Consider the following 15,420-nt stretch of genomic DNA (forward strand, 5'->3'; position numbering starts at 1 on the left):
AAGGTCCAGCCAATTAACTGCCATGCAGGTCACACTGAAATGTACAAAATGACTGTGGTAGAAACCACTAGTGTTCCCCTTACATCTGTTCTCCTCCTCTTCTGTAGAATATTTTGTTAGGCACAGGGCCTCTTGGCTAAAGACTACAGATCCCAGCCTGCCTTGCAGCAGGGTATGCCCATGTGATCATTTTCTGGTTAATAGGATGTGGGAGGAACTGATGTGTACAACTTCTGGGGCATGCCTTTAAAGAGAAGGAGCATACCCTCTCTCTTCTCCTCCCCCTTCCCACTGGCTGGAACACAGATGTGGTGAGCTATCTAGGACCATACTGCCAAAGGCAACACCCTGGGGACTGCAGAACTGCAGGACAGAAGGCCCCTGAGCGGCTGCAGTATCAGCACTGGACATACCCGGACTGTCACTTGGGTGAGGATAAGCATCTGTTCTAGCGTCACCGTTATTTTGGGTCTTTCTTACAGCATCTGAAGTGACTAATTTAGGGACTCATCCCTCCCTTCCTCTCCCGCCTTCTCTTCCCCCTCTTCCCACCCCGTGAAAATTGCTACTGCTCAGAGCAGCAAAAGGAAACCACATCTAGAATAGGTGTTTCAAAACATGAACTGAACGCTATCTCATCAGAGTCACTTAATGATACCTGGGCACAGCTTAGGAGATATTTCAAGGGTAGACATGACTGGTCTTAGGGATTGTTTGCACGCGAGGGGCTGGAAGAGCCAAAGATGTACTGAAGGCTTCAACCGATGGGTGCGTGTGTCACACACAGAAGATGGGGAGACCTGGAAATGAGGGGGAAGAACAATTCTGACTGGGCTTGGAATGGATTATCCGTGACAAAATGTTTGATGGATTCCTGGACACACAGAGCTGGAACTCAGAACAGGACGGGGGAGCTATTCATGGAATCCAAAGTTGGGATCACTGAGGGAGCTCATGGAATAAGAAGAGCCCCCCCCCCCCCGCCACCAAACAAATTCTGAAGAAGATGCAGAAGTTAATGATCAGGTCGCAAAACGGGGAACCTTTCTCTGGCCACTCCCACAACCTCTGTTTGCTCCCTCTAGGGATGGGCACCCACTACCTCCCAAAGAAATCCACTGGCTTTTGAGCAGCTCTCATTGGTGGAAAGCTCTACCTTTTACTGAGCCAAAGTCTGTCAGCCCATATCGTTCCTCATTCGACCCCTTGGACCATGCAGAACAAGTCTGCCCCCTCCCTTATAACAGCCCTGCAAGTATTGGATCTTCCTCTCCCTGGTAGAGGTCATGTTGGGCAGCCATGCCACATTTTTCACCAAAACAACCCAGAATAATAGACTGTCAAATCTGTGGCCAACACCCAGAAGTCATTTGCTCAAATTGCTGCAGACCCACATCTCTGCCATCCTCTTCTGAAAAATTCAGGGAAGGGGTGCAGCTTTATAGGATATTTCATTTGTTACTATTACATTTCATTCAGTTAAGCTGAGTCCCTCACTCCAGCTGCCATGATATATATTTTTTAATTATGGCAAAGTACACACAACATGAAGTTTACCATTTGAACCTTTTTTTCTTCTTTTTTGCCTCACCCCATGGCTTGTGGGATCTTAGTTCCCCAACCAGGGATCGAACCTGGGCCCTCGGCAGTGAAAGCGTGTAGTCCTAACAACTTGACCCCCAGGGAATTCCCATTTTAACCATTTTTAAGTGTACAGTTTGGTGGCATTAAGTGCAGTCACAGTGTTATGTAACCATGCCACGATGTTATGTAACGATGCCATTTCTGAAGTACTGTTTTGACAGTACCTGGTGCATAGAAGGTGCTCAATAATTTTTTGGTGGATGAAGAAGAGAACAAATGAATTTATCTAAAAAGGTTGCCCTCCTCTCCCCACTTTGTTTCTTGTGTCATCAAGGTCCTCAGGGAGAGGACAGGAACAGGAAAGCCGTACAGCCCTAGGGTCTGCCCCAGGATCAACGTCCATCCACTATTCAGGGCTTTGGGGTCACAAGTTTTCCTACTTGTGCTGCCACTCACCCAGCTGCCCATCTTTCTCATCCCCAAAGTGTCACTGCTTCTGGCAGGGGACCACTCAAGTGGAGAAGAACCAGAAAAAAGGCTCATTTGAAGAAAATGGACTCTTCCTCAAGTGCTCAATTGACAATTAGTTCCAGGGTTTTGTCAGGGATTAAGGTCACCAATCTGTTTTTCCCATAATCTACCTTATTCCCCATAAAACTGGTTATTTGCCCATTTTAGGTCTTCCAGCATTCATTTATCCATTCACACAACAAACATGATGCAGGTTTATGGCAGGTATTACGGGAATGGAGGGTCAAGCACTTCATGGAGGAGTGGGGAGGTTTAGTTGGACCTCCTAGAGGAGGAGACATTTCAGCTGTCTGGCACAGGCAAAGTCACGGAGCAGCAAGCACCCACAGCATATTCTGGGAAGACGGGGACTCCGAGGAGAGGCAGTCAGGAGATGAGGCAAGGGAGGTGCTCAGGGGTCGGTTAGGGACCCTGGATTGATTCTGTACACAGTGGGAAACTGGAATGCTGCGACCCACACCTTCCCCCTCCCCCCGCCCCCACTGTCTACCCCAGTTGTCCTGAAATATCCCTGATAGCTTCTCAGAGATCTTATCTCCAAATTCACTCAGCAATCCTAGGGGCCAGAAGACAAATCCATTTAAAGCAGATTATCACCTCCCCTTCTGGCCTGAACTTGGGTTCCTCCTTAACAGCTTCTGTCCCTTCTTTCCTTGATACAGAAGCAAAACAGATGCTGCGCAGACCTTCTCTACCTTCACTAGTCAGTCTTGATGCTCTTATTTTGTTCCTCATCGTTTCTGCGAGAGTGCCCCCCTCTCGTTCTAGGCTGGCTCCTTGTGATAACAGGGCTCCGCTTCCCTGCAGGGAACCCAGTCCATTTGGTGCTGGTGGGGCTGATCCCCAGCCTCAGGCCTCGGCGTGTGACCAGACCCAGCTTACTGGAGAATGCCCGCCCTGCCCCCACTCAGTGATTTGCTTGGGAATGAGCCTGTGAGCCAAGCCACACCCAATCAGAGACCTCCCAGGGCTTTGCTGCTGGCGCTCTCAGAAAACACTCTTTTCTTGCTGAGGTTGCTAAGAAGGATGTGGTCTGGGGCTGTTGGCAATGAATCTATCAGCTAGCAATAACCTAAAGAATCGATCCAAACAAATACAGAGGCAGAGGTGAAGGCAGGAGGGATACTGAGCCCCGAAAACAACATTTCAGCCCCTATGCCTGAAGCAAAGCTTCACCAGACTGCCCAGATACATGAGTAATCTTTTTTTTTCCCTTAAGCCAGTTTGAGCCAGGTTCCTATTATCTACAACCGAAGGAGTCCTTGAATATACGTTCATTCGTGTATTTAGCTATTCACTTAACTCTTCACTGAGTGCCTGTTAGGCAGGCAATGGGGACAGAGAGAGGACTAAACTGTCTCTGTCCTCAAGGAGCCTGCATTACAATAGGGGAGTGCACAGAAATCACTGTAGTTCAGTATAATGTACTACTTAAGATACAGTGAGGACCACTTGGAGGTACCTCAGAGACACGATAACCCTAAAGGTGAGCCCTTAAAATTGACCTGAAGCTCCCCAGGTGGTCAGGCTGGGAAAGGCCATTCCAGGCACTGGGAGAAACCCAGGCACAGGCAGTGAGGAAGGAAGCAGCATGGGAGGCTGGAGGAATGCAGGCCCTTCCATGTGGGCAGACAGGAGATGTAAGATGGTGGTCACAGGAGGAGGAGAAGCTAAAGGGCAAGCCAGGGCTGGAACAGGAGGTCATGTTTGGATTTAGCTTGTAGGTGATAAGAAAGAAAGGGTTTTAAGTAGAGGAGTAATATTGTTGCCATAGGTAGGCCCAACCTTTGATTAATTGATGCATATGTAATGTTAACCTTGCAGAGGAGGTTTGAATTTTAAAGGATGATGTTTTAAAAGGGCAATGGTTTACTCAAAATAAGAGCTGATGGCAGAATTTCGGGCATCAAAGAATTTTTTCTCTAGATCGTGTCCTCCCATTTTGAGATGCTCAAAATACCCTGCTCAGCCTGTGTATGGACCTACTGCTGGTTCTGGATGCAGAATCGAGTCAGGCAGGGGTCAGCATAATTTCTTCTGTGAAGGTCCAGATAGCAAATGTTTTAGGCTTTGCAGGCCCTCCCATATCTGTCACAAGTGCTCGACTCTGCCCTTACAGCAGGAAAGCAGCCAGAGACAGTGCATAAATGCGTGAGCAGAGCTGTGTTCCAATAGAACTTTATTTATGGACACTCGGAACTGAATTGCATATAATTTTCATGAATCACATGATTTTTTTTCAACCATTAGAAATGTAAAAACCATTCTTAGCTTCTGGGCTATACAAAAACAAGCAGCAAAAGATTGGGCCCAGGGGCCATAGTTGGCAGGGACTGGTTTACAGAAACACTAGCTCCATTCTCAAAGACAGCCAGGCAGCAGCAAAAATGGAAAACAACAGGGAACTGGTACATTAATTATGGTGCATGTATATAATGGAATAGCATACCGCCTTTCAAAAGAAGGTGTACTTACATGGAAATAAGCCCATGACATAGGTCATGTGAATAAAGAATATTGTGAGTTATATGACCTAATTTCTATATTAATAAATGGTCCCATGGTCCAAGATCTAGTCACCTACCTCTCGCTCCATCTCCTATATTTCAGTGCAGGCCCTTCCTTCTCTGGCACTGAAGCCCCTGGAACTTGCTCCTAGGCCCTCTCCTTAATTCTCTCTACTATTTTTTCCTAGATGATTTCATCCACTCCCATGGCTTTAAATATCATTTATATGCTGGCAACTCCCCAGATTTACTTCTCCAAGTCCACACCTCTCATTTGAGCTCCAAACTTAAACCCAACTGTCTCCTAAATATCTGTGTTCCAATGACTCACAGGCATCTCCCTCTTAACATGTCCCTCTTCAAACTCTTGATTTCTCCCCCAAACCTGTTCCTCCCCAGCCCTTCCCACTTCGTAAAGGCACCATCTTCCACCCCCTCTGATCAAGCCAGAAACCTGATTTCTCACACCCTTACAATCCATCGCCAAGAACAGCCATCCCTGACCTCAAAATATATCTCAAGGGTCTGCAAACTACAGCCCCAGCACCAAATCCAGCTCACCACGTGCTTTTGTTCAGTTCACCAGTTAAGACAAGGTTTACCTTTTTAAATGGTTAGAAAATCAAAAGAAGAAGACTATTTCATGACACATAGAAATCACATGAAATTCAAATTTCAGTATCCATAAATAAAGTTTCATTGGCACACAGCCACACTTCATTCATTCACATATTGTCTGTGGCTGCTTTTCCACTACAACAGTAGAACTGAGTAGTCACAACAGTCACAAAGCCTAAACTATTTACTTTCCGGCCCTTTACAGAAAAAGTTTGGCAACCCGATATATCTTTACTCTCTCTATTCCCCTCCACCTCTGCTTCTCTCTCTGGTCTGCCAAGTCGTCATCATCTCTTGCCCGCATGACGACAAAAGCCTCCTCACCGGTCCCCCGCTTTCTCTCTTGTCCCCCAACCCAGTACTATACTCCCATCTAGACTCTAGACAGCGACCAGAAAAAACTGCTGTAAAAACAGAAGTGCATCATGTCATCACTTTCAATATCAAATCAGCTCCTCCACGGCATGCAGGGCCCTGCCTGGTCCAGCCCTGCCCACCTCCCCAGCCTCACCTCCTCCCACTGACCTCTCATCAGGGTCTCTTACAATGAGACCCTCTTCCCTACCTCACAGGGTTTTTGCAAACACAGTTCCTTCTTCCTGGATGACATCCCGAGGGTCACCTTGGCAGAAAAGCTGGGTTGGAGGTCTGCCACTCTAAGGATGCCCCTGTTCCGCGTTGCAGTTTGTTTATCTCGTGTCATACTGGGACCTCCCTGGGCAGGAACCACGTCTGCTTTATTTACTATTGGATGCTTAGTTCTACCAAAGGCTTGGCACATAATGAGTGTTCAAAGCACTGTTCAATGAATGAATGAATGAATGCTTGTGTGTTTAGAGAGAGATGGATGGATGAATGTTTGTATATAGAAAATGGGTCTGGAAGTATGATAGTGAACCCAACTCTGGGGCATGGGAATGAAGGTAAAGGTCTACTTCCACCTTCTCGTTGATGTACTTCTGTAACTTTGACAACGAGCATGTAATTCTTTTGTATTAACAAACGAAAAAGGAAAACAGCAACATAAAGATTTATGTGGGTTTCAGACCAGGCTCTATCACTGACTTGCTAGGCTCCCTAGAGCAAGCCCATTGCCTCTCAGGGTCTTCATCTCCTTAACCATCAAAGGAAGGTCCTGGCCTCCTCCCTGTGCTATGACCACGATCACATGCTGGGCTGGTGTAGTCACGAGAAGCTTCATGGAAGGAGTGAGCCCTGGTGTTTTAGAAGATGACTCTGGAGTCGGAGATATAGGTTCAAATCCAGACTCTGTCACTTCCTAGCCACGCAACTTTGGGAAAACATCCTCTCTGAGTCTCCGTTTGCTCATTTGTGCAATAGGAATTTAAACTCCACCCTCATAGGATGATTATAGGACTCAACTGAGCAAAATTATCTAAACTGTCCTAGTTAGTCCTAGTTAGTATAGGTGCTCTATAAATGGAGTCTGGGGAAAGAGTCGAGGGGATCTCCAGAGTTCCCTGGGAATCCTGTTGGCCTTCCTTTTTCCTGATAATGAGTCAGTTTGGGCCTTTGGGGTTCAAGGCTGTCCACTGGGCACTGCTCCCCACCCCCGCGATCTCACCCAAGAGAAGAAATCAATTCTTCCTCTCCAAGTGATTTCTGTGTAAGTCAAGACAGCAGTGTGTCATCAGCGCCAGCCCAGGAGAGTGGGGCTGGCATCCACAGCTTGCTTCCCTTATGGCTTATAGGAAGACCAAGAAGAGGGAGAACAGGACAGAGCAGAGCCCCTGGCCTCCCCAAGCCAGACCATCCCCACCGAGGCACCCTCTCCACACTGAAGTCAGGGCATCAGAACCAGAGGAGGCAAAACCAGAGAGAACATAAACATCTCAGTAGATCTGAGAACATAGTGATTTTTGCTACAGCAACTGGCCTGCCTCTCACACCCTCTTCTGGCTGAGGGGCCAGCACAAAATGAGTTTGCATCTTCCAGGGTTCAACAGCCACTTGACAAGGCAGTGTGACACCATCTCAGAACTGGAAGTGTGTGCAGAGGCTATACACGCACATGGGTGCACACGGGAGGCACACACACACACACACACACACACCATCAGAAACACAGAACCCTGAAAAAAAAGTGAAAGCTACACTCAGCTCAGAAGAGGTCTGGCCAGAAAAAAAGGATTCAAAGGAGGGGAGTGGAGAGAGGAGGGGAAGGCATGAGAGAGCATAAGACCAAATCAGAGCGCGGATCCCAGGTCAAGCCCTGGCAGGCCTGTGACACATGTATCTGCATTCACTCAACTTCTGCTGAGTCCTGTTAAGTGCCTACCTAGATATGTCTGGAAACCCCATCCCTTCCAGAAGCCTTTCCAGACTTCACTCAAGGAAGGGTCCACTTACCCCAGATGTGTTCTACCTAAATACCTCCCTGCCTTCACATTCTTTAGGTTTCTACCCTGAAAGAGGTTCACCCTGGCAAAACAATGCTGCAGACCCCTCTCTACCTACGCACCAGCCCCTCTGGATCTCCATGGATTCCTCCTCATGAGTGTAGCAGGCGCCACTAGTCCTTAGAGCTTGAAGGCTCCTTGGAGTTCACCTGTCCAGTGCCCACTTCCATGCCCATCATAGAGATGGGAATCTGAGCCTAGAGAAACGAGTGTAGGCTGTCACGCTCAGTCATCAATCACCATGAGAGGTGACTAAGGGCCTGCTCACAAGTGGCCCCTGGGCCTCAATTCCTCACTTGTTAAATGGCATCATCAGACTGCCTTGCCTGCCCCAGGGTACAGTTTGAGCTCAGGTACAGCAGGCAGGCCTAGGTTCAGATTCTAACTCGGAAGCCTTGCTAGACACATGATCAAGTTTAAATGACTTAACCTCTTTGAGATTTGATTCCACATCCCTAAAAAGCTGGTAACAATCCCTACCCCACAGAACTGCTGTAAGAATAAAATAACATACAGAGAGGACTTAAAGCCCCTAGCACTCAAACAGTGGTAACAATTATTACTACTTTTGTTATTATTGCCATGGGCATGGGGAAAAGTCCTCCTGGGATCCTCTGCACTGAGCCTCCTCTGTCAGGCTATACATCTATACATCTAGGTCCCTGGGAACAGTACTCTTTCTCTGACCCCCTTTGCTCCTAGGACCCCACCAGCACCCAAGCTCCAAAGCAGCAAATCACAATTCAGCTCCATCTCTGTGTCTGGCTCATCCCTGGTGGTCCTCTCTCCCTTCCTCCTCCCAGTGGGCTCAAGCCCCTACTGCCCCTGCTGCCACCACATCCCCCAGTAGAGGGCCATCCCCATAAGTACACATTCCAGTGTCTCCCCCCTGGGAGGCCCAGTCCCTAGGAGCCTACACTGATTTAGGGTGAGCTGGGAGCCCTGCCTCCCAGAGGTAGTATCTCTCCCTGCTCCAAGGCTCCCAACAAAAGATGTTTCTCAAACCCCACTCCCAGCGGGTTCCCTCCAACATACCCTCCCTGAGCCTCAGGAAGGCCAAAGGCCCAAAGGCATTAGGGGTGTGGAGGAGGCATTCATTCTCTGGACCACAAAGAGAACGAGGAAGAATGGGGGCAGCTGGCTGGGAGCACTGGTCAGAACTGGAGGGTGTAAGAGGGACTCCTGAAAGGCATGAGTGTGCTGAGGACCAGGCCTCTCGAAGAGTAAGAACTCTCAGCAATGGTTCCAACTGGGCTGCAAGGACAACTAGTCTGGGATACCCAGGTCAGGACTGCCCTCTCCCCAGCTCCCCAGATGAATCCTCTGCCTTGCTGTGGGGACCCTTAGCACATCTTATCAGGCTCCAGAATGAGGGGTAAAGACTGTGTCTGCCTCCAGAGTGGCAGAAAGAGCCAGTTCTGGAGGGAGACAGCATCCCAGCCCCAAAATTTGCCAAATGCATGTCTTTGGGCACAGGACTTCTTTCTGGGCCTCAGTTTACCCATCTATACAATGGAGCTAATGATACCCTACCTCATAGGACTGCATCCATCACAGCTCCATCCCCCAAACCTGAAAACTCCATGTGCCTATCCGGAATCTCTTACTGCAGGGGTGGCAGAACTGGGGTTGGCAGGCAAGGGTTACATAAAGCACACGTGGCCCTCTCCCAGATGTCTGATCCATTCTGAGCCAACGAGACCAAAAGAAATTTCTCAAAGATCACATGGACCGGTTCCCACCCTCTTTGCCCTCCTCCCCCAGGCCCTGACTATGCCTTCCCTCTTTTGCCAGTGGACCTCCCTGTCATTCCTGCCCTGGGGGTGTGGGAAAAGGACCGCAATGGAAGTGGCCACCCACTCAGAGGATAAGCTCATGGGCAGTGACATCATCCTGCCTGCCCTTCTTCCTCCTCACCTGACCCCGTGACTCAGGGCCACGGGTTCAGGCTCTGTTAATCTCAGAGGCTGCTTGGATTTCGGTCATTTTTCTTCACATAGCACAAGCCCTGTATGTCCAACCAAGAAGCAGCCTGCAATAAGCCAGACACTTGTTCTACAACACTTTCTAGGAGTCTCTTTGGGTGCTGTGGAATCCCAGCTTACGGCTCTATGATCACACTCGGTCTCTGACCCCAAACAGTATTGCTCAGCTCAGCATCAAACCCAAATCCTACTCCAAAGTGAAGACTGACGACTCCATAGAAGGTTACAGTTTAAGGATAGAGGAATTCCCACCGGAACTTTCAGAAGTCCACCTCAGCAGAATAAGGACACAGGCTCTACAGAAGGGACAACACTTCTATAACTGTCCTTTCCACAAACATTCAAGCACCTGACCCAGCTATCAGTCATCTGGGTATCTCAGACATTCAGCCAACCTGCTTCCATTGGGTGCCCAGACAGAGGTGCAGAGGGCTGAGGACAGGAAGGAAAAGCGGTCCTCAAATCCCAGAACCCCTTCTCATCCTTGGGCTTGCTTTAATGTAGGCTTCCCATCTCTAACAAGCTGGATTGCCTGATTTCTTGGAACACAGGAGTCTGGAATGAATTGGAAAGCTCACTGAAAGCAGGCAGGAGAAACCACCAGTGATGTCATTGAAGAGAGAAAAGAATTCCAAAGTCAGTCATGGGACCAATACAAGCATCACTGAAGCCACTTAGTGCAAAGCTCACTCCCTCAAGAGTCCCTTTGCTATACAAAAGTCCTTAGTGCAAAAACTGTGATATGTGTAATACAGCGGAGAAAGATTTCCATGCTTAATGGTTAACGTAAGTGTTAATGCTTAATCTATACTCGCCCAAAATATTCCCATTTCCTAAAGAGCTGGAAATATGAGCCACCACTCATACCCACAGCCTCAGAGCCCTGCCGCTCAGATCAGCCCAACCCATTGGACGTGTTTAGAGTTAAAATTCAAGTTTAGACTTCAATTTCTCTCAGCCTCCAAAAGCACCCACCTGTGTGCAGGGCCCCAAACTACAAGGAAGGCTGCACAGCATCAGATTTCCTAGGGACTTCTGGGAGGCAAGAGGGAGTCAGAGAGGAGGCTGAACTAAATAAAGAACTCTCTTAAAAACAGAACAGCTTCATTACTTTCTAACATAGAAGCTAACTGCTAGAGACAAGCATGTAAGAAAAGGACCTAGGGCCTTCATTTAATGATGAAATCAGCCTCATTTACAATTATCCACATCCAATTTGAAGGTAAATAGTTTTTCTCAATTAAGTCAAACAAACCCTCCCAACTCCCCAATGGTTTTTGCCTTCCTATTTGCTTAACGTTTTCCTCGATGATAGATCCCATATCTGAGTCATCCATCACGCATTTCTCATTAGGGCAGGTTTGGCTGAGAAAGAAATCCCCTTTTCTGGCATTTCACTGCCTTAGGCCCCCAAACCTGCCAATTCACTAGCTAAGCAGCAATAGAGGACCTGGGACACTGGGATTCAATCCAATCCCCTCCCCTCTAGTGTGTCCCCACCCTGGGTCCCTACCTTTCCTCCACCCCCTCTCCATCCTACCCCACCCACCCTGAGACTTCCCAAGCCCAAATGGCCCCACCCCTGCTCCCTCGTGCTCTGCCTCCCACCCTCCAACAACTATGCATCCCTTCACCCAGGCCAGCTGTCCCTGCCTGTCCTTCTCAGAATCTGTCCCCTCGTGCCCACTGCTGCCCGTGGAAGCCCTCCAGTCACCCACTCCTTCATCCTTCTGGGCCAGGCAGAATGGACCCCCCTCCCCGATCCAGCCCCTCGCCCTCCTCTCCCTGGCACCTCTCCCTCCTCAGAACTAGTGGTCAGGTCAGGGTGTTTTCCTCTGCAGGGACTCCGCGAGACTCTACTTCCCTCCTAGCTCCAGCTAGCGGCTTCGTGAAGCTTTCCAGAATCAACACAATGACAGATCTGCCTCTATTCCCCCTGCACACCCAGGGCCTCCGCGATCACAGCTACCCGCCCAGCCTCCTCCAGCGGCTTCCCGGGAGAGGGCAGGTCCCACACTGCCCCGGGCCCCGCCGGCCAGGGAGGGGAGGCAAGGTTGGGGACGGGGCTGGACTCTGGTAGCCCCCTGCCGCCTCCGGGACCCAGAGCCGGGGTCCACCGTGCTCCCCGCGCGGAGGCCAGCCCGGGCCCAGGGAGAGGGCTGGGGTGGGGGCGCCCTGCGAGAGAGAGGGCTCACCGCCCGCTCTAGCAGCCCTGCAGCAGGCACGCTGCCCGGCAGCCCGGGGCAGGGCTCGGCTGCAAACAAAGGCCGCCCGGACGCGCGCCGAGCCCGCCACGCAAGCACTCACCGCGCCGCGCCTGACTCCCGGGACTCGGGGACGCGGCGGAGCGCTGCCGAGTCGCTGCCGCCGCCGCCGCCGCCGCCGCCGCCGCGAGGCCGGGCGCGAAAGGGGTCCGGGGGCGGCCCCGGGAGTCCGAGGGGCGGGGCGGTCTGGAGGAAGCTGCAGGCCCGGAAAGGCGGCCCGGGTGCGCCCCAGAGGCGGGATTGGCCCCGCGGCGAAGGTTTGGGGCAGAGGCCTGAGCCCGCCCGCTGGGCAGGGCACCCGGCCGAGACCCGCCCCTGACCCGGGTCCAGACCCACGCGGGGGCCCTAGTAAAGGGGCGCTGGTCTGATCTCTGCCCATCTCCCACCCTGTCCCACCCTCCCAAGATCCGAAGTTTATTTTCTGCTAAGGGGACAGGTGAATGGTCAGTGACCACCCCAGCTCCCCCTCCAGGCCGCTGGCAGCAGAGCCGGAGCTCGGATCTGGCTGTCTGACCCCCAGTCCAGTGTTCTCCGCCACCAGGCTGGTACCGTGGCCTGGAAAGGGTTAATTCGACTGTGAGGCATTGAGAGCTGCTGGGAGCTCTCTATAAATACAGTGTGTCGTGGGCGCCTGAGCCAACCGCGGGGTAATTTCCACCTAGCTGGTTTTCCCCTTTTCCTTCCGCCCCCGGCCACCCGGCCAGCCCTGCCCCCAGCCCCATGCCAGGCTAGTGGCTACCCCAGGCCCCCAAAGGGGGAGCAGCTCTGACACCGCCCCAACCCCCTCCCCATGACCTGGGGCTCTGTCTTTATAGGAACCAGTTCCAGCCTGGGAGGAGATGGGGGGGTCAGGCTTGAACCTCCAGCCTGGGGAGAGATGGGGATCAGGCCTCTGCCTTGGCACATCCGGCGCCTGCACCTATTCTCTGACCTGTTCTCCATTAGTTACAGACAGCAACAGCTAAAGTGTAGCAGTCCTCTGTGGGCCAGGGTAGAGACTAAGAGCTTTCCATGTGGGGCCTCTTTAAATCCTCACAACAGCTGAACCATGTAGATAATATTATCCCCATTTTACAGGTGAGAAAACTGAGGCTCAGAGAGATAAAGGGACTCCAATTTGTCTTATGGCCAGACCCACGACCAAGTGTCAGCAGCAATATGAGAGAGGGCTTAGGAAATATGCATGAATACATGCTCACCTCTGTGTGTCAGCCACTGTTTTAAGCTCTTTACCATTTTATCTCATTTCATCTTTCCAGCAATGCAATGAGGTAATGCTATTATTATCCTCATTTTCACAAATAAGGAAATTAAGACACAAGGAGCTAGGTAACTTACTTAAGGATATCCAACCATCAAGTGGAGGAACCAAGATTTGCCCTCTTGCATGTAAGTGCTGAATTCAAACTTAATTATAGTGTGTTTGTGTGTGGCAGTGAGGCATGGGTGTCTGTATTTGTGAACACCTGTGAGTAACTCTCTGCATCTAAGTGCACATGTGTTTCTGAATGTAAGTTTGATAATGGCTGTGTCTGTGTGACTGCTCCTAGGGATGGGGCAGAGAGTGGAGGGATCAAGGCCAGGCCATCTGGTCCAGAGTTCTTGGAGGTCATCAGCCTCCCCTCCAATCCACACTGCTTCTCTCTGCTCTGTCCAGCCCTGTCCAGCCTGGGCCTGGCCTCACAGTTCTCAGTATGAGTAGCCCCGAATAGGCCTCAAGACCTGGAGGAGAAGCATCCCAGGGAGAGGTGCCCCTGAGCTGAGAGATCCAGGAGCCCCACAGCAGGACTTAGAACTAATCTAGAGGAATTTGCTTTCCTTTCCTCCACCAGGAGTCAGTCCTATGCTTTGTGCCCCAAGGTGGTGACACAGGTCCTGTCCCAGAGGACTTACAGTCTGGCAGGGAAGGCACAATTCAGCCGTGATGGACAGTGAAGGAACAGCACAGGGTAGTTTATAGCATAAACTGTATAGTATATAGTTTATGGCAGAGGCTGGGGGAAGACTTTTATCATAATTGCTAGAGAGATCAAGTCAGGAGGGAAGGAAATAAGTACTGGCTGTCATTCCTGGAAGCAGTGGCTTAATAGGGTGCTGATACCCCCCAGAAAGGGCAAACACTGTGGGCAGGGGATAGGCAGAGTGTCTGTACGACAGGCTCAGCTGCGACTCAGACATTTGGCCCTGGACACAAACAGCTAGACCATCCCAGCACACAGGAATCTCCTCAGGTCAGGGAATGTTTGTTCTATGCCTAGTTGAAAATACAGTCTTCCTCAGACTCCCTTTGTAGCTAGAGGCAGTCACATGATCTAATGTGGCCAATGAGATGGAAGTGAAATTCACTGGGTGGGGCTTCAGGGAAAGCCCTTTGTTAAAGGAGATTGTTGACACTATCTAAAACATCATGGTGGTTCCTCAAAAAACTAAAGATAGAACTACCATAGGATCCAACAATTCTACTTCTGGGTGTATCCAAAAGAATTGAAATTAGTGTCTCAGAGATATTTGTACATCCATATTCATAGCAGCATTATTCACAATAGCCAAAAGGTGGAAGCAATGCAAGTGTCCATCAATAAAATGGAATATTATTCAGCCTTAAAAAGGAAGGAAATTCTGACACATGATAGAACATGGATGAACCTTGAGGACATTATGCTAAGTGAAAAAAGCCAACCACAGAAAGACAAATATTGTATGATTCCACTTATATGAGGTACTAATGTAGTCAAATTCATGGAGACAGAAAGTAGAATGGTGGTTGCCAGGGACTGGGAGAGGGAGAATGGGGAGTTATTGTTTAATGGGTACAGAGTTTCAATTTTGCTGAAAAGAGCCTGGAGACTGATTGCACAACAATATGAATGCACTTACTACTGAACTATACACTTAAAAGTGGCGAAGATAAATTTTATGTTGTGTTTATTTTTCCGCAATTAAAAAAATAGAAAAGAGCAGGCTTAGCTGGCATGAGCCTTGCCTTTTGCCTTTCACTCCCTTGTCTCTTTGTGCCTGAAGTGCAGACACAAAACCAGACAGTAAAGCAGCCATCTTGCAACCATTAGGACAAAAGCTAAGTAAGGGTGGCAGGGGAGAAAGTCAGATGGAGCCTGGTTCCTGAAGGCATTGCGGAGCTGCCACCCTGGCCCCGGATTGCTTCCAGCCCTTGGCCTGTCCCTCGAATTGCCATTGCTCACTCAGGATTGATGAGGGAGGAATGGTGACCCTTCATAGTCTTGTCCTCCCCAGGCTACCTATAAGGAACCTCAGAACACCATTCTGGCAAAGGGAAGGGGTGTTCTGACCCTCTTATTACTCTCCCCAGGACAGAAATTCTGAGTTCATGGTGAAATTCAAAGACAATTTCCTTTGGCCTCCTTTGACATACAAAAGGACAAGTGTCTCCCTCATCTGTTTGAATACTCCTAAATCCAGCAACTGGATTCCTTAACCTAGCTTTAAAGTGGGGGCTATACAGTTGTTTTTGACTCTATAGAGCAGCTAAGCA

The 15,420-nt window shown here is 49.9% G+C and overlaps 1 protein-coding gene across 1 annotated transcript in view; it reads right to left on the reverse strand.

The window, feature by feature from the left end:
• Positions 1 to 12,030, reverse strand: part of CD276 (CD276 molecule) — a 30,002-nt gene extending 17,972 nt beyond the window's left edge. Inside the window, exon 1 of the mRNA XM_030875028.2 lies at positions 11,953 to 12,030. The gene's annotated coding sequence lies outside the window, so the exon portion shown is untranslated. The remainder of the gene's footprint in view (positions 1 to 11,952) is intronic.
• Between the last annotated feature and the right edge of the window lie 3,390 nt (positions 12,031 to 15,420).

This window comes from Globicephala melas, chromosome 2 (assembly GCF_963455315.2).
Source record: "Globicephala melas chromosome 2, mGloMel1.2, whole genome shotgun sequence".
In the NCBI taxonomy this organism is placed as follows: Eukaryota; Metazoa; Chordata; class Mammalia; order Artiodactyla; family Delphinidae; genus Globicephala; species Globicephala melas.